Source organism: Hyla sarda, chromosome 1 (assembly GCF_029499605.1).
Source record: "Hyla sarda isolate aHylSar1 chromosome 1, aHylSar1.hap1, whole genome shotgun sequence".
In the NCBI taxonomy this organism is placed as follows: domain Eukaryota; kingdom Metazoa; phylum Chordata; class Amphibia; order Anura; family Hylidae; genus Hyla; species Hyla sarda.
Genome location: NC_079189.1, coordinates 259,806,251 through 259,829,685, shown reverse-complemented (window position 1 = coordinate 259,829,685; position 23,435 = coordinate 259,806,251). Strand labels below are relative to the sequence as shown.

The 23,435-nt window shown below is 50.4% G+C and overlaps 8 pseudogenes; all 8 read right to left on the bottom strand.

The window, feature by feature from the left end:
• Positions 1-1,618: 1,618 nt before the first annotated feature.
• LOC130351183 (5S ribosomal RNA) lies at positions 1,619-1,738 on the bottom strand (annotated as a pseudogene).
• Positions 1,739-3,210: 1,472 nt separating this feature from the next.
• LOC130352386 (5S ribosomal RNA) lies at positions 3,211-3,330 on the bottom strand (annotated as a pseudogene).
• Positions 3,331-5,984: 2,654 nt separating this feature from the next.
• LOC130318426 (5S ribosomal RNA) lies at positions 5,985-6,104 on the bottom strand (annotated as a pseudogene).
• Positions 6,105-8,957: 2,853 nt separating this feature from the next.
• Positions 8,958-9,077, bottom strand: LOC130314773 (5S ribosomal RNA; annotated as a pseudogene).
• Positions 9,078-9,544: 467 nt separating this feature from the next.
• Positions 9,545-9,664, bottom strand: LOC130314645 (5S ribosomal RNA; annotated as a pseudogene).
• Positions 9,665-13,323: 3,659 nt separating this feature from the next.
• LOC130352133 (5S ribosomal RNA) lies at positions 13,324-13,443 on the bottom strand (annotated as a pseudogene).
• A 682-nt stretch (positions 13,444-14,125) lies between these two features.
• Positions 14,126-14,245, bottom strand: LOC130334589 (5S ribosomal RNA; annotated as a pseudogene).
• A 2,887-nt stretch (positions 14,246-17,132) lies between these two features.
• LOC130334578 (5S ribosomal RNA) lies at positions 17,133-17,252 on the bottom strand (annotated as a pseudogene).
• Positions 17,253-23,435: the final 6,183 nt, after the last annotated feature.

The following is a 23,435-nucleotide window of genomic DNA, read 5'->3' as shown; positions in this document are numbered from 1 at the left end:
GTGGATTTAAGCATCAATAAATAATTTTCGGAATCGGAGCAGAAACAGAGCAAAATGTCAACTGCACTCGGGATTCCCAGCCAGTCTCCCATGCTGGTACTTACCAGGCCTGAAGCTGGGTAGCAGTCTGCGATCTGACGAGAACAGGCGCATTCAGCTTAGGATGGCCGTAGACATCTTCACACCCTGTGTACTGTGGATTTAAGCATCAATAAATCCTTTTCGGAATCGGAACGGAAGGCGGCAACAGAGCAAAATGTCAACGGCAGCCGGGATTCCCAGCCAGTGTCCCATGCCGGTACCTACCGGGCCCTAAGTACTGTACCAGTCTGCGATCTGACGAGAGCAGGCGCGTTAAGCTTAGGATGGCCGTCGACAGCTTCACACCTTGTATACTGTGGATTTAAGCATCAATAAATCCTTTTCGGAAAAGGAGAGGAAGGCGGCAACAGAGCAAAATGTCAATACCACCTTGGATTGCCATCCAGTCTCCCATGCCTGTACTTGCCGGGCAGCAGTCTGCGATCTGACAAGAACAGGCACATTCAGCTTAGGATAGCCGTAGACGGCTTCACACCCTGTATACTGTGGATTTAAGCATCAATAAATCCTTTTCGGAAGGCGGCTACAGAGCAAAATGTCAATAGCACCTTGGATTGCCAGCCAGTCTCCCATGCCCGTACTTGCCGGGCAGCAGTCTGCGATCTGACAAGAACAGGCGCATTCAGCTTAGGATAGCCGTAGATGGCTTCACACCCTGTATACTGTGGATTTAAGCATCAATAAATATTTTTTTTAATCGGAGAGGAAGGCGGCAACAGAGCAAAATGTCAATAGCACCTTGGATTGCCAGCCATTCTCCCATGCCCGTACTTGCCGGGCAGCAGTCTATGATCTGACAAGAACAGGCGCATTCAGCTTAGAATAGCCGTAGATGGCTTCACACCCTGTATACTGTGGATTTAAGCATCAATAAATCCTTTTCGGAATCGGAGCAAAATGTCTACATAGCTACAGAGCAAAATGTCAACAACACCTGAGATTCCCAGCCAGTCTCCCATGCTGGTACTTACCAGGCCCTAAGCTGGGTAGCAGTCTACGATCTGACGAGAGCAGGCGCGTTCAGCTTAGGATGGCCATTGACAGCTTCATGCCCTTTATACTGTGCATTTAAGCATCAATAAATCCTTTTCGGAATCGGAGAGGAAGGCGGCAACAGAGCAAAATGTCAATAGCACCTTGGATTGCCAGCAAGTCTCCCATGCCCGTACTTGCCGGGCAGCAGTCTGCGATCTGACAAGAACAGGCACATTCAGCTTAGGATAGCCGTAGACGGCTTCACACCCTGTATACTGTGGATTTAAGCATCAATAAATCCTTTTCGGAATCGGAGGGGAAGGCGGCTACAGAGCAAAATGTCAACAACACCTGGGATTCCCAGCCAGTCTCCCATGCTGGTACTTACCGGGCCCTAAGCTGGGTAGCAGTCTGCGATCTGACGAGAGCATGCGCGTTCAGCTTAGGATGGCCGTTGACTGCTTCACGCCCTTTATACTGTGCATTTAAGCATCAATAAATCCTTTTCCGAATCGGAGCGGAAGGCGGCAACAGATTAAAATGTCAACTGCACCCGGGATTCCCAGCCAGTCTCCCATGCTGGTACTTACCAGGCCCTAAGCTGGGTAGCAGTCTGCGATCTGACGAGAGCAGGCGCGTTCAGCTTAGGATGGCCGTTGACAGCTTCACACTTTGTATACTGTGCATTTAAGCATCAATAAATCCTTTTCGGAATCGGAACGGAAGGCGGCAACAGAGCAAAATGTCAACGGCAGCCGGGATTCCCAGCCAGTGTTCCATGCCGGTACTTACCGGGCCCTAAGATCTGTACCAGTCTGCGATCTGACGAGAGCAGGCGCGTTAAGCTTAGGATGCCCGTCGACAGCTTCACACCTTGTATACTGTGGGTTTAAGCATCAATAAATTATTTTCGGAATCGGAGCGGAAGGCAGCAATAGAGCAAAATGGCAACGGCACCCGGGATTCCCAGCCAGTCTCCCATGCCAGTACTTACCAGGCCCTAAGCTGGGTAGCAGTTTGCGATCTGACGAGAGCAGGCGCGTTCAGCTAAGAATGGCCATTGACAACTTTATGCCTTGTATACTGTGGATTTAAGCATCAATAAATATTTTTTTTAATTGGAGAGGAAGGCGGCAACAGAGCAAAATGTCAATAGCACCTTGGATTGCCAGCCAGTCTCCCATGCCCGTACTTGCCGGGCAGCAGTCTGCGATCTGACAAGAACAGGCGCATTCAGCTTAGGATAGCCGTAGACGGCTTCACACCCTGTATACTGTGGATTTAAGCATCAATAAATCCTTTTCGGAATCGGAGAGGAAGGCGGCAACAGAGCAAAATGTCAATAGCACCTTGGATTGCCAGCAAGTCTCCCATGCCCGTACTTGCCGGGCAGCAGTCTGCGATCTGACAAGAACAGGCACATTCAGCTTAGGATAGCCGTAGACGGCTTCACACCCTGTATACTGTGGATTTAAGCATCAATAAATCCTTTTCGGAATCGGAGCGGAAGGCGGCTACAGAGCAAAATGTCAACAACACCTCGGATTCCCAGCCAGTCTCCCATGCTGGTACTTACCGGGCCCTAAGCTGGTTAGCAGTCTGCGATCTGACGAGAGGATGCGCGTTCAGCTTAGGATGGCCGTTGACGGCTTCACGCCCTTTATACTGTGCATTTAAGCATCAATAAATCCTTTTCCGAATCGGAGCGGAAGGCGGCAACAGATTAAAATGTCAACTGCACCCAGGATTCCCAGCCAGTCTCCCATGCTGGTACTTACCGGGCCCTAAGCTGGGTAGCAGTCTGCGACCTGACGAGAGCAGGCGCGTTCAGCTTAGGATGGCCGTTGACAGCTTCACACTTTGTATACTGTGCATTTAAGCATCAATAAATCCTTTTCGGAATCGGAACGGAAGGCGGCTACAGTGCAAAATGTCAACGGCAGCCGGGATTCCCAGCCAGTGTCCCATGCCGGTACTTACCGGGCCCTAAGATCTGTACCAGTCTGCGATCTGACGAGAGCAGGCGCGTTAAGCTTAGGATGGCCGTCGACAGCTTCACACCTTGTATACTGTGGGTTTAAGCATCAATAAATTATTTTCGGAATCGGAGCGGAAGGCAGCAATAGAGCAAAAAGTCAACGGCACCCGGGATTCCCAGCCAGTCTCCCATGCCAGTACTTACCGGGCCCTAAGCTGGGTAGCAGTCTGCGATCTGACGAGAGCAGGCGCGTTCAGCTTAGGATGGCCATTGACATCTTCACGCCTTGTATACTGTGGATTTAAGCATCAATAAATATTTTTTTTAATCGGAGAGGAAGGCGGCAACAGAGCAAAATGTCAATAGCACCTTGGATTGCCAGCAAGTCTCCCATGCCCGTACTTGCCGGGCAGCAGTCTGCGATCTGACAAGAACAGGCGCATTCAGCTTAGGATAGCCGTAGACGGCTTCACACCCTGTATACTGTGGATTTAAGCATCAATAAATCCTTTTCGGAATCGGAGCAAAATGTCTACAGAGCTACAAAGCTAAATGCCAACAACACCTGAGATTCCCAGCCAGTCTCCCATGCTGTTACTTACCAGGCCCTAAGCTGGGTAGCAGTCTGCAATCTGACGAGAGCAGGCGTGTTCAGCTTAGGATGGCCGTTGACAGCATCACGCCCTTTATACTGTGCATTTAAGCATCAATAAATCCTTTTCCGAATCGGAGCAGAAGGCGGCAACAGATTAAAATGTCAACTGCACCCGGGATTCCCAGCCAGTCTCCCATGCTGGAACTTACAAGGCCCTAAGCTGGGTAGCAGTCTGCGATCTGACGAGAGCAGGCACGTTCAGCTTAGGATGGCCATTGACAGCTTCATGCTTTTTATACTGTGCATTTAAGCATCAATAAATCCTTTTCGGAATCGGAGAGGAAGGCGGCAACAGAGCAAAATGGCAATAGCACCTTGGATTGCCAGCCAGTCTCCCATGCCCGTACTTGCCGGGCAGCAGTCTGCGATCTGACAAGAACAGGCACATTCAGCTTAGGATAGCCGTAGACGGCTTCACACCCTGTATACTGTGGATTTAAGCATCAATAAATCCTTTTCGGAATCGGAGCGGAAGGCGGCTACAGAGCAAAATGTCAACAACACCTGGGATTCCCAGCCAGTCTCCCATGCTGGTACTTACCAGGCCCTAAGCTGGGTAGCAGTCTGCGATCTGACAAGAACAGGCACATTCAGCTTAGGATGGCCGTAGACATCTTCTCACCGTGTATACTGTGGATTTAAGCATCAATAAAACCTTTTCGGAATCGGAGCGGAAGGCGGCAACAGAGCAAAATGTCAACAATACTTGGGATTCCCAGGCAGGCTCCCATGCTGGTACTTACCGGGCCCTAAGCTGGGTAGCAGTCTGTGATCTGCCGAGAGCAGGCGCGTTCAGCTTAGGATGGCCGTTGACAGCTTCTCGCCCTTTATACTGTGCATTTAAGCATCAATAAATCCTTTTCGGAATCGGAACGGAAGGCGGCAACAGAGCAAAATGTCAACGGCAGCCGGGATTCCCAACCAGTGTCCCATGCCGGTACTTACCGGGCCCTAAGATCTGTACCAGTCTGCGATCTGACAAGAGCAGGCGCGTTAAGCTTAGGATGGCCGTCGACAGCTTCACACCTTGTATACTGTGGATTTAAGCATCAATAAATTCTTTTCGGAATCGGAGCGGAAGGCAGCAATAGAGCAATATGTCAACAGCACCCTGGATTCCCAGCCAGTCTCAAATGCCAGTACTTACCGGGCCCTAAGCTGGGTAGCAGTCTGCGATCTGACGAGAGCAGGCGAGTTCAGCTTAGGATGGCCATTGACAGCTTCATGCTTTTTATACTGTGCATTTAATCATCAATAAATCCTTTTCGGAATCGGAACGGAAGGCGGCAACAGAGCAAAATGGCAACTGCACCCGGGATTCCCAGCCAGTCTCCATGCCGGTACTTACTGGGCCCTAAGCTGCGTAGCAGTCTGCGATCTGACGAGAGCAGGCGCGTTCAGCTTAGGATGGCCGTTGACATCTTCACGCCTTGTATACTGTGGATTTAAGCATCAATAAATATTTTTTTTAATCAGAGAGGAAGGCGGCAACAGAGCAAAATGTCAATAGCACCTTGGATTGCCAGCCAGTCTCCCATGCCCGTACATGCCGGGCAGCAGTCTGCGATCTGACAAGAACAGGCGCATTCAGCTTAGGATAGCCGTAGACGGCTTCACACCCTGTATACTGTGGATTTAAGCATCAATAAATCCTTTTCGGAATCGGAGCGGAAGGCGGCAACAGAGCAAAATGTCAACAACACCTGGGATTCCCAGCCAGTCTCCCATGCTGGTACTTACCGGGCAGCAGTCTGCGATCTGAGGAGAGCAGGCACGTTCAGGCTTAGGATTGCCGTTGACAGCTTCACACCCTGTATATTGTGGATTTAAGCATCAATAAATCCTTTTCCAAATCGGAGCGGAATGCGGCAACAGATTAAAATGTCAGCTGCACCCGGGATTCCCAGCCAGTCTACCATGCTGGTACTTACCAGGCCCAAAGCTGGCTAGCAGTCTTCGATCTGACGAGAGCAGGCGCGTTCAGCTTAGGACGGCCGTTGACATCTTCTCACCTTGTATACTGTGCATTTAAGCATCAATAAATCCTTTTCGGAATCGGAGAGGAAGGCGGCAACAGAGCAAAATGGCAATAGCACCTGGGATTGCCAGCCAGTCTCCCATGCCCGTACTTGCCGGGCAGCAGTCTGCGAACTGACAAGAACAGGCACATTCAGCTTAGGATAGCCGTAGATGGCTTCACACCCTGTATACTGTGGATTTAAGCATCATTAAATCCTTTTCCGAATCGGAGCGGAAGGCGGCAACAGATTAAAATGTCAACTGCTCCCGGGATTCCCAGCCAGTCTCCCATGCTGGTACTTACCAGGCCCTAAGCTGGTTAGCAGTCTGCGATCTGACGAGAGCAGGCGCGTTCAGCTTAGGATGGCCGTTGACAGCTTCACACTTTGTATACTGTGGATTTAAGCATCAATAAATAATTTTCGGAATCGGAGCAGAAACAGAGCAAAATGTCAACTGCACTCGGGATTCCCAGCCAGTCTCCCATGCTGTTACTTACCAGGGCCGAAGCTGGGTAGCAGTCTGCGATCTGACGAGAACAGGTGCATTCATCTTAGGATGGCCGTAGACATCTTCACACCCTGTATACTGTGGATTTAAGCATCAATAAATCCTTTTCGGAATCTGAGCGGAAGGCAGCAACAGAGCAAAATGTCAACGACACCTGGGATTCCCAGCCAGTCTCCCATGCTGTTACTTACCGGGCCCTAAGCTGGGTAGCAGTCTGCGATCTGACGAGAGCAGGCGCGTTCAGCTTAGGATGGCCGTTGACAGCTTCTCGCCCTTTCTACTGTGCATTTAAGCATCAATAAATCCTTTTCGGAATCGGAACGGAAGGCGGCAACAGAGCAAAATGTCAACGGCAGCCGGGCATTCCCAGCCAGTGTCCCATGCCGGTACTTACCGGGCCCTAAGATCTGTACCAGTCTGCGATCTGACGAGAGCAGGCGCGTTAAGCTTAGGATGGCCGTCGACAGCTTCACACCTTGTATACTGTGGATTTAAGCATCAATAAATTCTTTTCGGAATTCGAGCAATAGAGCAAAATGTCAATGGCAACCGGGATTCCCAGCCAGTCTCCCATGCCAGTACTTACCGGGCCCTAAGCTGGGTAGCAGTCTGCGATCTGACGAGAGCAGGCGCGTTCAGCTTAGGGTGGCCATTGACAGCTTCATGCTTTTTATACTGTGCATTTAAGCATCAATAAATCCTTTTCGGAATCAGAACGGAAGGCGGCAACAGAGCAAAATGTCAACTGCACCCGGGATTCCCAGCCAGTCTCCCATGCCGGTACTTACTGGGCCCGAAGCTGGGTAGCAGTCTGCTATCTGATGAGAACAGGCGCATTCATCTTAGGATGGCCGTAGACATCTTCACACCCTGTATACTGTGGATTTAAGCATCAATAAATTCTTTTCGGAATTCGAGCAAGAGAGCAAATTGTCAATGGCAACCGGGATTCCCAGCCAGTCTCCCATGCCAGTACTTAACGGGCCCTAAGCTGGGTAGCAGTCTGCAATCTGACGAGAGCAGGCGCGTTCAGCTTAGGGTCGCCATTGACAGCTTCATGCTTTTTATACTGTGCATTTAAGCATCAATAAATCCTTTTCGGAATCGGAGCGGAAGGCGGCAACAGAGCAAAAGGTCAACGACACCTGGGATTCCCAGCCAGTCTCCCATGCTGGTACTTACCGGGCCCTAAGCTGGGTAGCAGTCTGTGATCTGACGAGCGCAGGCACGTTCAGCTTAGGATGGCCGTTGACAGCTTTTTGCCCTTTATACTGTGCATTTAAGCATCAATAAATCCTTTTCGGAATCGGAACGGAAGGCGGCAACAGAGCAAAATGTCAACGGCAGTCGGGATTCCCAGCCAGTGTCCCATGCCGGTACTTACCGGGCCCTAAGATCTGTACCAGTCTGCGATCTGACGAGAGCAGGCGCGTTAAGCTTAGGATGGCCGTCGACAGCTTCACACCTTGTATACTGTGGATTTAAGCATCAATAAATTCTTTTCTGAATCGGAGCGGAAGGCAGCAATAGAGCAAAATGTCAACGGCACCCAGGATTCCCAGCCAGTCTCCCATGCCAGTACTTACCGGGCCCTAAGCTGGGTAGCAGTCTGCGATCTGACAAGAGCAGGCGCGTTCAGCTTAGGATGGCCGTTGACATCTTCATGCCTTGTATATTGTGGATTTAAGCATCAATAAATATTTTTATTAATCGGAGAGGAAGGCGGCAACAGAGCAAAATGGCAATGGCACCTTGGATTGCCAGCCAGTCTCCCATGCCGGTAACTGCCGGGCAGCAGTCTGCGATCTGACGAGAGCAGGCGCGTTCAGCTTAGGATGGCCGTTGACAGCTTCGCACTTTGTATACTGTGGATTTAAGCATCAATAAATCCTTTTCGGAATCGGAGCGGAAGGCGGCAACAGAGCAAAATGTCAACGACACCTGGGATTCCCAGCCAGTCTCCCATGCTGGTACTTACCGGGCCCTAAGCTGGGTAGCAGTCTGTGTTCTGACAAGAGCAGGCGCGTTCAGCTTAGGATGGCAGTTGACAGCTTTTTGCCCTTTATACTGTGCCTTTAAGCATCAATAAATCCTTTTCGGAATCGGAACGGAAGGCGGCAACAGAGCAAAATGTCAACGGCAGCCGGGATTCCCAGCCAGTCTCCCATGCCGGTACTTACCGGGCCCTAAGATCTGTACCAGTCTGCGATCTGACGAGAGCAGGCGCGTTAAGCTTAGGATGGCCGTTGACAGCTTCACACTTTGTATACTGTGGATTTAAGCATCAATAAATAATTTTCGGAATCGGAGCAGAAACAGAGCAACATGTCAGCTGCACCCGGGATTCCCAGCCAGTCTCCCATGCTGGTACTTACCAGGCCCAAAGCTGGGTAGCAGTCTTTGCTCAGACGAGAGCAGGCGCGTTCAGCTTAGGACGGCCGTTGACATCTTCTTGCCTTGTATACTGTGCATTTAAGCATCAATAAATCCTTTTCGGAATCGGAGAGGAAGGCGGCAACAGAGCAAAATGGCAATAGCACCTGGGATTGCCAGCCAGTCTCCCATGCCCGTACTTGCCGGGCAGCAGTCTGCGATCTGACAAGAACAGGCACATTCAGCTTAGGATAGCCGTAGATGGCTTCACACCCTGTATACTGTGGATTTAAGCATCAATAAATCCTTTTCCGAATCGGAGCGGAAGGCGGCAACAGATTAAAATGTCAACTGCACCCGGGATTCCCAGCCAGTCTCCCATGCTGGTACTTACCAGGCCCTAAGCTGGTTAGCAGTCTGCGATCTGACGAGAGCAGGCGCGTTCAGCTTAGGATGGCCGTTGACAGCTTCACACTTTGTATACTGTGGATTTAAGCATCAATAAATAATTTTCGGAATCGGAGCAGAAACAGAGCAAAATGTCAACTGCACTCGGGATTCCCAGCCAGTCTCCCATGCTGGTACTTACCAGGCCCAAAGCTGGGTAGCAGTCTTCGATCTGACGAGAGCAGGCGCGTTCAGCTTAGGACGGCCGTTGACATCTTCTCGCCTTGTATACTGTGCATTTAAGCATCAATAAATCCTTTTCGGAATCGGAGAGGAAGGCGGCAACAGAGCAAAATGGCAATAGCACCTGGGATTGCCAGCAAGTCTCCCATGCCCGTACTTGCCGGGCAGCAGTCTGCGATCTGACAAGACCAGGCACATTCAGCTTAGGATAGCCGTAGATTGCTTCACACCCTGTATACTGTGGATTTAAGCATCAATAAATCCTTTTCCGAATCGGAGCGGAAGGCGGCAACAGATTACATTGTCAACTGCACCCGGGATTCCCAGCCAGTCTCCCATGCTGGTACTTACCAGGCCCTAAGCTGGTTAGCAGTCTGCGATCTGACGAGAGCAGGCGCGTTCAGCTTAGGATGGCCGTTGACAGCTTCACACTTTGTATACTGTGGATTTAAGCATCAATAAATAATTTTCGGAATCGGAGCAGAAACAGAGCAAAATGTCAACTGCACTCGGGATTCCCAGCCAGTCTCCCATGCTGTTACTTACCGGGCCCGAAGCTGGGTAGCAGTCTGCTATCTGACGAGAACAGGCGCATTCATGTTAGGATGGCCGTAGACATCTTCACACCCTGTATACTGTGGATTTAAGCATCAATAAATTCTTTTCGGAATTCGAGCAATAGAGCAAATTGTCAATGGCAACCGGGATTCCCAGCCAGTCTCCCATGCCAGTACTTACCGGGCCCTAAGCTGGGTAGCAGTCTGCGATCTGACGAGAGCAGGCGCGTTCAGCTTAGGGTCGCCATTGACAGCTTCATGCTTTTTATACTGTGCATTTAAGCATCAATAAATCCTTTTCGGAATCGGAGCGGAAGGCGGCAACAGAGCAAAAGGTCAACGACACCTGGGATTCCCAGCCAGTCTCCCATGCTGGTACTTACCGGGCCCTAAGCTGGGTAGCAGTCTGTGATCTGACGAGCGCAGGCGCGTTCAGCTTAGGATGGCCGTTGACAGCTTTTTGCCCTTTATACTGTGCATTTAAGCATCAATAAATCCTTTTCGGAATCGGAACGGAAGGCGGCAACAGAGCAAAATGTCAACGGCAGTCGGGATTCCCAGCCAGTGTCCCATGCCGGTACTTACCGGGCCCTAAGATCTGTACCAGTCTGCGATCTGACGAGAGCAGGCGCGTTAAGCTTAGGATGGCCGTCGACAGCTTCACACCTTGTATACTGTGGATTTAAGCATCAATAAATTCTTTTCTGAATCGGAGCGGAAGGCAGCAATAGAGCAAAATGTCAACGGCACCCAGGATTCCCAGCCAGTCTCCCATGCCAGTACTTACCGGGCCCTAAGCTGGGTAGCAGTCTGCGATCTGACGAGGGCAGGCGCGTTCAGCTTAGGATGGCCGTTGACATCTTCAAGCCTTGTATACTGTGGATTTAAGCATCAATAAATATTTTTTTTAATCGGAGAGGAAGGCGGCAACAGAGCAAAATGTCAACTGCACCCGGGATTCCCAGCCAGTCTCCCATGCTGGTACTTACCAGGCCCTAAGCTGGGTATCAGTCTGCGATCTGACGAGAGCAGGCGCGTTCAGCTTAGGATGGCCGTTGACAGCTTCACACTTTGTATACTGTGCATTTAAGCATCAATAAATCCTTTTCGGAATCGGAACGGAAGGCGGCAACAGAGCAAAATGTCAACGGCAGCCGGGATTCCCAGCCAGTGTCCCATGCCAGTACTTACCGGGCCCTAAGATCTGTACCAGTCTGCGATCTGACGAGAGCAGGCGCGTTAAGCTTAGGATGGCCGTCAACAGCTTCACACCTTGTATACTGTGGATTTAAGCATCAATAAATTATTTTCGGAAACGGAGCGGAAGGCAGCAATAGAACAAAATGTCAACGGCAACTGGGATTCCCAGCCAGTCTCCCATGCCAGTACTTACCGGGCCCTAAGCTGGGTAAAAGTCTGCGATCTGATGAGAGCAGGCGCGTTCAGCATAGGATGGCCATTGACAGCTTCATGCTTTTTATACTGTGCATTTAAGCATCAATAAATCCTTTTCGGAATCGGAACGGAAGGCGGCAACAGAGCAAAATGTCGGCTGCACCCGGGATTCCCAGCCAGTCTCACATGCCGGTACTTACTGGGCCCTAAGCTGGGTAGCAGTCTGCGATCTGACAAGAGCAGGCGCGCTCAGCATAGGATGGCCGTTGACATCTTCACGCCTTGTATATTGTGGATTTAAGCATCAATAAATATTTTTATTAATCGGAGAGGAAGGCGGCAACAAAGCAAAATGTCAATGGCACCTTGGATTGCCAGCCAGTCTCCCATGCCGGTAACTGCCGGGCAGCAGTCTGCGATCTGAGGAAAGCAGGCACGTTCAGGCTTAGGATGGCCGTTGACAGCTTCACACCCTGTATATTGTGGATTTAAGCATCAATAAATCCTTTTCCGAATCGGAGCGGAAGCCGGCAACAGAACAAAATGTCAATGGCACCTTGGACTGCCAGCCAGTCTCCCATGCCGGTAACTGCCGGGCAGCAGTCTGTGATCTGACAAGAACAGGCGCATTCAGCTTAGGATGGCCGTAGACATCTTCACACCCTGTATACTGTGGATTTAAGCATCAATAAATCCTTTTCGGAATCGGAGCGGAAGGCGGCAACAGAGCAAAATGTCAACGACACCTGGGATTCCCAGCCAGTCTCCCATGCTGGTACTTACCGGGCCCTAAGCTAGGTAGCAGTCTGCAATCTGACGAGAGCAGGCGCGTTCAGCTTAGGATGGCCGTTGACTGCTTTTCGCCCTTTATACTGTGCATTTAAGCATCAATAAATCCTTTTCGGAATCGGAACGGAAGGCGGCAACAGAGCAAAATGTCAACGGCAGCCGGGATTCCCAGCCAGTGTCCCATGCCGGTACTTACCGGGCCCTAAGATCTGTACCAGTCTGCGATCTGACGAGAGCAGGCGCGTTTAGCTTAGGATGACCGTCGACAGCTTCTCACCTTGTATACTGTGGATTTAAGCATCAATAAATTCTTTTCGGAATCGGAGCGGAAGGCAGCAATAGAGCAAAATGTCAATAGCACCTTGGATTGCCAGCCAGTCTCCCATGCCAGTACTTGCCGGGCAGCAGTCTGCGATCTGACAAGAACAGGCACATTCAGCTTAGGATAGCCGTAGATGGCTTCACACCCTGTAAACTGTGTATTTGAGCATCAATAAATCCTTTTCGGAATCGGAGCGGAAGGCGGCTACAGAGCAAAATGTCAACAACACCTGGGATTCCCAGCCAGTCTCCCATGCTGGTATTTACCGGGCCCTAAGCTGGGTAGAAGTCTGCGATCTGACAAGAGCAGGCGCTTTCAGCTTAGGATGGCCGTTGACAGCTTCACGCCCTTTATACTGTGCATTTAAGCATCAATAAATCCTTTTCCGAATCGGAGTGGAAGGCGGCAACAGATTAAAATGTCAACTGCACCCGGGATTCCCAGCCAGTCTCCCATGCTGGTACTTACCAGGCCCTAAGCTGGGTAGCAGTCTGCGATCTGACGAGAGCAGGCGCGTTAAGCTTAGGATGGCCGTTGACAGCCTCACACCCTATATATTGTGGATTTAAGCATCAATAAATCCTTTTCTGAATCGGAGCGGAAGGCGGCAACAGATTAAAATGTCAACTGCACCTGGGATTCCCAGCCAGTCTCCCATGCTGGTACTTACCAGGCCCTAAGCTGGGTAGCAGTCTGCAATCTGACGAGAGCAGGCGCATTCAGCTTAGGATGGCCGTTGACAGCTTAACACTTTGTATACTGTGGATTTAAGCATCAATAAATAATTTTCGGAATCGGAGCAGAAACAGAGCAAAATGTCAACTGCACTCGGGATTCCCAGCCAGTCTCCCATGCTGGTACTTACCAGGCTCGAAACTGGGTAGCAGTCTGCGATCTGCCGAGAACAGGCGCATTCAGCTTAGGATGGCCATAGACATCTTCACACCCTGTATACTGTGGATTTAAGCATCAATAAATTCTTTTCGGAATCGGAGCGGAAAGCGGCAACAGAGCAAAATGTCAACGACACCTGGGATTCCCAGCCAGTCTCCCATGCTGTTACTTACCGGGCCCTAAGCTGGGTAGCAGTCTGCGATCTGACGAGAGCAGGCGCGTTCAGCTTAGGATGGTCGTTGACAGCTTCATGCTTTTTATACTGTGCATTTAAGCATCAATAAATCCTTTTCGGAATCGGAACGGAAGGCGGCAACAGAGCAAAATGTCAACGGCAGCCAGGATTCCCAGCCAGTGTCCCATGCCGGTACTTTCCGGGCCTTAAGATCTGTACCAGTCTGCGATCTGACGAGAGCAGGCGCGTTAAACTTAGGATGGCCGTCGACAGCTTCACACTTTGTATACTGTGCATTTAAGCATCAATAAATCCTTTTCGGAATCGGAACGGAAGGCGGCAACAGAGCAAAATGTCATCTGCACCCGGGATTCCCAGCCAGTCTCCCATGCCGGTACTTACCGGGCCCTAAGCTGGGTAGCAGTCTGCGATCTGACAAGAGCAGGCAAGTTCAGCTTAGGATGACAGTTGACATCTTCACGCCTTGTATACTGTGGATTTAAGTATCAATAAATATTTTTTTTAATTGGAGAGGAAGGCGGCAACAGAGCAAAATGTCAATAGCACCTTGGATTGCCAGCCAGTCTCCCATGCCCGTACTTGCCGGGCAGCAGTCTGCGATCTGACAAGAACAGGCGCATTCAGCTTAGGATAGCCGTAGACGGCTTCACACCCTGTATATTGTGGATTTAAGCATCAATAAATCCTTTTCGGAATCGGAGCAAAATGTCTACAGAGCTACAGAGCAAAATGTCAACAACACCTGAGATTCCCAGCCAGTCTCCCATGCTGGTACTTACCGGGCCCTAAGCTGGGTAGCAGTCTGCGATCTGACGAGAGCAGGCGCGTTCAGCTTAGGATGGCCGTTGACAGCTTCATGCCCTTTATACTGTGCATTTAAGCATCAATAAATCCTTTTCCGAATCGGAGCGGAAGGCGGCAACAGATTAAAATGTCAACTGCACCCGGGATTCCCAGCCAGTCTCCCATGCTGGTATTTACCAGGCCCTAAGCTGGGTAGCAGTCTGCGATCTGACGAGAGCAGGCGCGTTCAGCTTAGGATGGCCGTTGACAGCTTCACACTTTGTATACTGTGCATTTAAGCATCAATAAATCCTTTTCGGAATCGGAACGGAAGGAGGCAACAAAGCAAAATGTCAACGGCAGCCGGGATTCCCAGCCAGTGTCCCATGCCGGTACTTACCGGGCCCTAAGATCTGTACCAGTCTGCGATCTGACGAGAGCAGGCGCGTTAAGCTTAGGATGGCCGTCGACAGCTTCACACCTTATATACTGTGGATTTAAGCATCAATAAATTCTTTTTGGAATCGGAGCGGAAGGCAGCAATAGAGCAAAATGTCAACGGCAACCGGGATTCCCAGCCAGTCTCCCATGCCAGTACTTACCGGGCCCAAAGCTGGGTAGCAGTCTGCGATCTGACAAGAGCAGGCGTGTTCAGCTTAGGATGGCCGTTGACATCTTCATGCCTTGTATACTGTGGATTTAAGCATCAATAAATATTTTTTTAATCGGAGAGGAAGGCGGCAACAGAGCAAAATGTCGATAGCACCTTGGATTGCCAGCCAGTCTCCCATGCCCGTACTTGCCGGGCAGCAGTCTGCGATCTGACAAGAACAGGCGCATTCAGCTTAGGATAGCCGTAGACGGCTTCACACCCTGTATACTGTGGATTTAAGCATCAATAAATCCTTTTCGGAATCAGAGAGGAAGGCGGCAACAGAGCAAAATGTCAACTGCACCTTGGATTGCCAGCCAGTCTCCCATGCCCGTACTTGCCGGGCAGCAGTCTGCGATCTGACAAGTACAGGCACATTCAGCTTAGGATGGCCGTAGACGGCTTCACACCCTGTATACTGTGGATTTAAGCATCAATAAATCCTTTTCGGAATCGGAGCGGAAGGCGGCTACAGAGCAAAATGTCAACTGCACCCGGGATTCCCAGCCAGTCTCCCATGGCGGTACTTACTGGGCCCTAAGCTGGGTAGCAGTCTGCGATCTGACGAGAGCAGGCGCGTTTAGCTTACGATGGCTGTTGACATCTTTACGCCTTGTATATTGTGGATTTAAGCATCAATAAATATTTTTATTAATCTGAGAAGAAGGCGGCAACAGAGAAAAATGTCAATGGCACCTTGGATTGCCAGCCAGTCTCCCATGCCGGTATCTGCCATGCAGATACTTACCAGGCCCTAAGCTGGGTAGCAGTCTGCGATCTGACGAGAGCAGGCGCGTTCAGCTTAGGATGGCCGTTGACAGCTTCACACTTTGTATACTGTGCATTTAAGCATCAATAAATCCTTTTCGGAATCGGAACGGAAGGCGGCAACAGAGCAAAATGTCAACGGCAGCCGGGATTCCCAGCCAGTGTCCCATGCCGGTACTTACTGGGCCCTAAGATCTGTACCAGTCTGCGATCTGACGAGAGCAGGCGCGTTAAGCTTAGGATGGCCGTCGACAGCTTCACACCTTGTATACTGTGGATTTAGGCATCAATAAATTCTTTTCGGAATCGGAGCGGAAGGCAGCAATAGAGCAAAATGTCAACGGCAACCGGGATTCCCAGCCAGTCTCCCATGCCAGTACGTACCTGGCCCTAAGCTGGGTAGCAGTCTGCAATCTGACGAGAGCAGGCGCATTCAGCTTAGGATGGCCGTTGACAGCTTAACACTTTGTATATTGTGGATTTAAGCATCAATAAATAATTTTCGGAATCGGAGCAGAAACAGAGCAAAACGTCAACTGCACTCGGGATTCCCAGCCAGTCTCCCATGCTGGTACTTACCAGGCCCGCAGCTGGGTAGCAGTCTGCGATCTGCCGAGAACAGGCGCATTCAGCTTAGGATGGCCGTAGACATCTTCACACCCTGTATACTGTGGATTTAAGCATCAATAAATCCTTTTCGGAATCGGAGCGGAAAGCGGCAACAGAGCAAAATGTCAACGACACCTGGGATACCCAGCCAGTCTCCCATGCTGTTACTTACCGGGCCCTAAGCTGGATAGCAGTCTGCGATCTGACGAGAGCCGGCGCGTTCAGCTTAGGATGGCCGTTGACAGCTTCATGCTTTTTATACTGTGCATTTAAGCATCAATAAATCCTTTTCGGAATCGGAACGGAAGGCGGCAACAGAGCAAAATGTCAACGGCAGCCGGGATTCCCAGCCAGTGTCCCATGCCGGTACTTTCCGGGCCTTAAGATCTGTACCAGTCTGCGATCTGACGAGAGCAGGCGCGTTAAACTTAGGATGGCCGTCGACAGCTTCACACCTTTTATACTGTGGATTTAAGCATCAATAAATTATTTTCGGAATCGGAGCGGAAGGAAGCAATAGAGCAAAATGTCAACGGCACCTGGGATTCCCAGCCAGTCTCCCATGCCGGTACTTACCGGGCCCTAAGCTGGGTAGCAGTCTGCGATCTGACGAGAGCAGGCAAGTTCAGCTTAGGATGACAGTTGACATCTTCACGCCTTGTATACTGTGGATTTAAGTATCAATAAATATTTTTTTTAATTGGAGAGGAAGGCGGCAACAGAGCAAAATGTCAATAGCACATTGGATTGCCAGCCAGTCTCCCATGCCCGTACTTGCCGGGCAGCAGTCTGCGATCTGACAAGAACAGACGCATTCAGCTTAGGATAGCCGTAGACTGCTTCACACCCTGTATATTGTGGATTTAAGCATCAATAAATCCTTTTCGGAATCGGAGCAAAATGTCTACAGAGCTACAGAGCAAAATGTCAACAACACCTGAGATTCCCAGCCAGTCTCCCATGCTGGTACTTACCGGGCCCTAAGCTGGGTAGCAGTCTGCGATCTGACGAGAGCAGGCGCGTTCAGCTTAGGATGGCCGTTGACAGCTTCATGCCCTTTATACTGTGCATTTAAGCATCAATAAATCCTTTTCCGAATCGGAGCGGAAGGCGGCAACAGATTAAAATGTCAACTGCACCCGGGATTCCCAGCAAGTCTCCCATGCTGGTACTTACCAGGCCCTAAGCTGGGTAGCAGTCTGCGATCTGACGAGAGCAGGCGCGTTCAGCTTGGATGGCCGTTGACAGCTTCACACTTTGTATACTGTGCATTTAAGCATCAATAAATCCTTTTCGGAATCGGAACGGAAGGAGGCAACAAAGCAAAATGTCAACGGCAGCCGGGATTCCCAGCCAGTGTCCCATGCCGGTACTTACCGGGCCCTAAGATCTGTACCAGTCTGCGATCTGACGAGAGCAGGCGCGTTAAGCTTAGGATGGCCGTCGACAGCTTCACACCTTATATACTGTGGATTTAAGCATCAATAAATTCTTTTCGGAATCGGAGCGGAAGGCAGCAATAGAGCAAAATGTCAACGGCAACCGGGATTCCCAGCCAGTCTCCCATGCCAGTACTTACCGGGCCCGAAGCTGGGTAGCAGTCTGCGATCTGACAAGAGCAGGCGCGTTCAGCTTAGGATGGCCGTTGCCATCTTCACGCCTTGTATACTGTGGATTTAAGCATCAATAAATATTTTTTTAATCGGAGAGGAAGGCGGCAACAGAGCAAAATGTCAATAGCACCTTGGATTGCCAGCCAGTCTCCCATGCCCGTACTTGCCGGGCAGCAGTCTGCGATCTGACAAGTACAGGCGCATTCAGCTTAGGATGGCCGTAGACGGCTTCACACCCTGTATACTGTGGATTTAAGCATCAATAAATCCTTTTCGGAATCGGAGCGGAAGGCGGCTACAGAGCAAAATGTCAACTGCACCCGGGATTCCCAGCCAGTCTCCCATGGCGGTACTTACTGGGCCCTAAGCTGGGTAGCATTCTGCGATCTGACGAGAGCAGGCGCGTTCAGCTTACGATGGCTGTTGACATCTTTACGACTTGTATATTGTGGATTTAAGCATCAATAAATATTTTTATTTATCGGAGAAGAAGGCGGCAACAGAGAAAAATGTCAATGGCACCTTGGATTGCCAGCCAGTCTCCCATGCCGGTATCTGCCGGGCAGCAGTCTGCGGTCTGAGGAGAGCAGGCACGTTCAGGCTTAGGATGGCCGTTGACAGCTTCACACCCTGTATATTGTGGATTTAAGCATCAATAAATCCTTTTCCGAATCGGAGCGGAAGGCGGCAACAGATTAAAATGTCAACTGCACCCGGGATTCCCAGCCAGTTTCCCATGCAGATACTTACCAGGCCCTAAGCTGGGTAGCAGTCTGCGATCTGACGAGAGCAGGCGCGTTCAGCTTAGGATGTATACTGTGCATTTAAGCATCAATAAATTCTTTTCGGAATCGGAGCGGAAGGCAGCAATAGAGCAAAATGTCAACGGCAACCGGGATTCCCAGCCAGTCTCCCATGCCAGTACGTACCTGGCCCTAAGCTGGGTAGCAGTCTGCGATCTGACGAGAGCAGGAGCGTTCAGCTTAGGACGGTCATTGACAGCTTCATGCTTTTTATACTGTGCATTTAAGCATCAATAAATCCTTTTCGGGATCGGAACGGAAGGCAGGTAGCAGTCTGCGATCTGACGAGAGCAGGCGCGTTTAGCTTACGATGGCTGTTGACATCTTTACGCCTTGTATATTGTGGATTTAAGCATCAATAAATATTTTTATTAATCTGAGAAGAAGGCGGCAACAGAGAAAAATGTCAATGGCACCTTGGATTGCCAGCCAGTCTCCCATGCCGGTATCTGCCATGCAGATACTTACCAGGCCCTAAGCTGGGTAGCAGTCTGCGATCTGACGAGAGCAGGCGCGTTCAGCTTAGGATGGCCGTTGACAGCTTCACACTTTGTATACTGTGCATTTAAGCATCAATAAATCCTTTTCGGAATCGGAACGGAAGGCGGCAACAGAGCAAAATGTCAACGGCAGCCGGGATTCCCAGCCAGTGTCCCATGCCGGTACTTACTGGGCCCTAAGATCTGTACCAGTCTGCGATCTGACGAGAGCAGGCGCGTTAAGCTTAGGATGGCCGTCGACAGCTTCACACCTTGTATACTGTGGATTTAGGCATCAATAAATTCTTTTCGGAATCGGAGCGGAAGGCAGCAATAGAGCAAAATGTCAACGGCAACCGGGATTCCCAGCCAGTCTCCCATGCCGGTACGTACCTGGCCCTAAGCTGGGTAGCAGTCTGCAATCTGACGAGAGCAGGCGCATTCAGCTTAGGATGGCCGTTGACAGCTTAACACTTTGTATATTGTGGATTTAAGCATCAATAAATAATTTTCGGAATCGGAGCAGAAACAGAGCAAAACGTCAACTGCACTCGGGATTCCCAGCCAGTCTCCCATGCTGGTACTTACCAGGCCCGCAGCTGGGTAGCAGTCTGCGATCTGCCGAGAACAGGCGCATTCAGCTTAGGATGGCCGTAGACATCTTCACACCCTGTATACTGTGGATTTAAGCATCAATAAATCCTTTTCGGAATCGGAGCGGAAAGCGGCAACAGAGCAAAATGTCAACGACACCTGGGATACCCAGCCAGTCTCCCATGCTGTTACTTACCGGGCCCTAAGCTGGATAGCAGTCTGCGATCTGACGAGAGCCGGCGCGTTCAGCTTAGGATGGCCGTTGACAGCTTCATTCTTTTTATACTGTGCATTTAAGCATCAATAAATCCTTTTCGGAATCGGAACGGAAGGCGGCAACAGAGCAAAATGTCAACGGCAGCCGGGATTCCCAGCCAGTGTCCCATGCCGGTACTTTCCGGGCCTTAAGATCTGTACCAGTCTGCGATCTGACGAGAGCAGGCGCGTTAAACTTAGGATGGCCGTCGACAGCTTCACACCTTTTATACTGTGGATTTAAGCATCAATAAATTATTTTCGGAATCGGAGCGGAAGGAAGCAATAGAGCAAAATGTCAACGGCACCTGGGATTCCCAGCCAGTCTCCCATGCCGGTACTTACCGGGCCCTAAGCTGGGTAGCAGTCTGCGATCTGACGAGAGCAGGCAAGTTCAGCTTAGGATGACAGTTGACATCTTCACGCCTTGTATACTGTGGATTTAAGTATCAATAAATATTTTTTTTAATTGGAGAGGAAGGCGGCAACAGAGCAAAATGTCAATAGCACATTGGATTGCCAGCCAGTCTCCCATGCCCGTACTTGCCGGGCAGCAGTCTGCGATCTGACAAGAACAGACGCATTCAGCTTAGGATAGCCGTAGACTGCTTCACACCCTGTATATTGTGGATTTAAGCATCAATAAATCCTTTTCGGAATCGGAGCAAAATGTCTACAGAGCTACAGAGCAAAATGTCAACAACACCTGAGATTCCCAGCCAGTCTCCCATGCTCGTACTTACCGGGCCCTAAGCTGGGTAGCAGTCTGCGATCTGACGAGAGCAGGCGCGTTCAGCTTAGGATGGCCGTTGACAGCTTCATGCCCTTTATACTGTGCATTTAAGCATCAATAAATCCTTTTCCGAATCGGAGCGGAAGGCGGCAACAGATTAAAATGTCAACTGCACCCGGGATTCCCAGCAAGTCTCCCATGCTGGTACTTACCAGGCCCTAAGCTGGGTAGCAGTCTGCGATCTGACGAGAGCAGGCGCGTTCAGCTTGGATGGCCGTTGACAGCTTCACACTTTGTATACTGTGCATTTAAGCATCAATAAATCCTTTTCGGAATCGGAACGGAAGGAGGCAACAAAGCAAAATGTCAACGGCAGCCGGGATTCCCAGCCAGTGTCCCATGCCGGTACTTACCGGGCCCTAAGATCTGTACCAGTCTGCGATCTGACGAGAGCAGGCGCGTTAAGCTTAGGATGGCCGTCGACAGCTTCACACCTTATATACTGTGGATTTAAGCATCAATAAATTCTTTTCGGAATCGGAGCGGAAGGCAGCAATAGAGCAAAATGTCAACGGCAACCGGGATTCCCAGCCAGTCTCCCATGCCAGTACTTACCGGGCCCGAAGCTGGGTAGCAGTCTGCGATCTGACAAGAGCAGGCGCGTTCAGCTTAGGATGGCCGTTGCCATCTTCACGCCTTGTATACTGTGGATTTAAGCATCAATAAATATTTTTTTAATCGGAGAGGAAGGCGGCAACAGAGCAAAATGTCAATAGCACCTTGGATTGCCAGCCAGTCTCCCATGCCCGTACTTGCCGGGCAGCAGTCTGCGATCTGACAAGTACAGGCGCATTCAGCTTAGGATGGCCGTAGACGGCTTCACACCCTGTATACTGTGGATTTAAGCATCAATAAATCCTTTTCGGAATCGGAGCGGAAGGCGGCTACAGAGCAAAATGTCAACTGCACCCGGGATTCCCAGCCAGTCTCCCATGGCGGTACTTACTGGGCCCTAAGCTGGGTAGCAGTCTGCGATCTGACGAGAGCAGGCGCGTTCAGCTTACGATGGCTGTTGACATCTTTACGACTTGTATATTGTGGATTTAAGCATCAATAAATATTTTTATTAATCGGAGAAGAAGGCGGCAACAGAGAAAAATGTCAATGGCACCTTGGATTGCCAGCCAGTCTCCCATGCCGGTATCTGCCGGGCAGCAGTCTGCGGTCTGAGGAGAGCAGGCACGTTCAGGCTTAGGATGGCCGTTGACAGCTTCACACCCTGTATATTGTGGATTTAAGCATCAATAAATCCTTTTCCGAATCGGAGCGGAAGGCGGCAACAGATTAAAATGTCAACTGCACCCGGGATTCCCAGCCAGTTTCCCATGCAGATACTTACCAGGCCCTAAGCTGGGTAGCAGTCTGCGATCTGACGAGAGCAGGCGCGTTCAGCTTAGGATGGCCGTTGACAGCTTCACACTTTGTATACTGTGCATTTAAGCATCAATAAATTCTTTTCGGAATCGGAGCGGAAGGCAGCAATAGAGCAAAATGTCAACGGCAACCGGGATTCCCAGCCAGTCTCCCATGCCAGTACGTACCTGGCCCTAAGCTGGGTAGCAGTCTGCGATCTGACGAGAGCAGGAGCGTTCAGCTTAGGACGGTCATTGACAGCTTCATGCTTTTTATACTGTGCATTTAAGCATCAATAAATCCTTTTCGGGATCGGAACGGAAGGCGGCAACAGAGCAAAATGTCAACTGCATCCGGGATTCCCAGCCAGTGTCCCATGCCGGTACTTACCGGGCCCTAAGATCTGTACCAGTCTGCGATCTGACGAGAGCAGGCTCGTTAAGCTTAGGATGGCCGTCGACAGCTTCACACCTTGTATACTGTGGATTTAAGCATCAATAAATTCTTTTCGGAATCGGAGCGGAAGGCAGCAATAGAGCAAAATGTCAACGGCAACCGGGATTCCCAGCCAGTCTCCCATGCCAGTACGTACCTGGCCCTAAGCTGGGTAGCAGTCTGCGATCTGACGAGAGCAGGCGAGTTCAGCTTAGGACGGCCATTGACAGCTTCATGCTTTTTATACTGTGCATTTAAGCATCAATAAATCCTTTTCGGAATCGGAACGGAAGGCGGCAACAGAGCAAAATGTCAACTGCATCCGGGATTCCCAGCCAGTCTCCCATGCCGGTACATACTGGGCCCTAAGCTGCGTAGCAGTCTGCGATCTGACGAGAGCAGGCGCGTTAAGCTTAGGATGGCCGTCGACAGCTTCACACCTTGTATACTGTCGATTTAAGCATCAATAAATTATTTTCGGAATCGGAGCGGAAGGCAGCAATAGAGCAAAATGGCAACGGCACCCGGGATTCCCAGCCAGTCTCCCATGCCAGTACTTACCGGGCCCTAAGTTGGGTAGCAGTCTGCGATCTGACGAGAGCAGGCGTGTTCAGCTTAGGATGGCCGTTGACATCTTTACGCCTTGTATATTGTGGATTTAAGCATCAATAAATATTTTTTTTAATCGGAGAGGAAGGCGGCAACAGAGCAAAATGTCAATAGCACCTTGGATTGCCAGCCAGTCTCCCATGCCCGTACTTGCCGTCAGCAGTCTGCGATCTGACAAGAACAGGCACATTCAGCTTAGGATAGCCGTAGACGGCTTCACACACTGTATACTGTGGATTTAAGCATCAATAAATCCTTTTCGGAATCGGAGCGGAAGGTGGCTACAGAGCAAAA